This window comes from Corylus avellana, chromosome ca6 (assembly GCF_901000735.1).
Source record: "Corylus avellana chromosome ca6, CavTom2PMs-1.0".
NCBI lineage: Eukaryota > Viridiplantae > Streptophyta > Magnoliopsida > Fagales > Betulaceae > Corylus > Corylus avellana.
The window spans coordinates 20,089,558-20,090,709 of record NC_081546.1 but is presented as its reverse complement, the minus strand read 5'-3'; positions in this window follow the sequence as shown (position 1 = coordinate 20,090,709).

The window sequence follows — 1,152 nt, the reverse complement described above, 5'->3', positions numbered from 1 at the left end:
CTTCTTATGCTAATGGGGTTTCTCTCTCTCTGTCTGGACTGTATGCGTTTTGAATTTGGTGCCTCCAACGGCTAGTTCCTCTTCTCCGTTTGTTTTCGTATTTTAATAATATATCGACTTTCTCTTCGTATTTATCTTACGTTTTCACTTGTTAATTGCCGAGTATTTAAGTTGTCCGGGTTTCAACTTTCAAGCTCTAACGGTTTTGTTTTATTTTTTGTTAATTTAATTGAATTCACCGAAAAAAAGGAGAAAAGGCAGAACTTTACATTGCTCGGGTACTCCCTACGAATTTGAGTTATTATGTTTGCTCCCCAAGCAATCTGGAGTGTTTTAATAGGCATCTTTTTGAAATAAGCTAGAAAAGATTTGGTCACTATCTCAATAAACTTTTTGAACCTAACTAAATAAGGTAGGCCCCCACTTTTTCCTATTCTAAATATCAATAATTCATAATTTTCTAAAGATTTATGAGTGTTGAAGGGTCTTGGGCATCTCTCAATCCCAAAAACTAGCTCAAGAGGTAAGACTTTCCCTCACACTTATAAAGTGACCACTAATTTCTTCCACAACCGATGTAGGATAATCCCAACAATCTCCTCCTTACACATCAGGCCCTGAGTCGGAGCAGCGACAACCCGTTTTTCCCATGGACTGTTGAGCCGAGACTTGTTGGTAAACCTAGGTTTTAATACCAGTGTTGAGTGGTCTTGGGCATCTCTCAACCCCAAAAACTAGCTTAAAAGGTAAGACTTTCTCTCACACTTATATACTGACCACCAGCCTCTTTCACAATCGATGTGAAATAACCCCAATGTACAATGAGAAACCAACTTTGTCCTATAGCTTATAAAGCTATTGAATAACCCCAATTGTTTTTTGTTAGGTTTTTATGCTTATTAGAAAGTTCGCATGAGAGCTTTCCTAAAGTTTTTGGATGAGTGCATTTCCATAAAAATAGGGTGTCAAGGCGGTTACGGTTAGTGGTTAACCGTAACCGCCTTAGCAGTTAGTAGATTTCACTAACCGCAACTGCTAACCACTTAGTGGTTAACGGTTAGCGGTTAGTGAAATAGATAACTGCCCGTTAACCACTTTTTTAAAATTTGTTTTTTTTTTAGCTTTTTGGGTCTTTTTTGGCTTCTTCTTTTT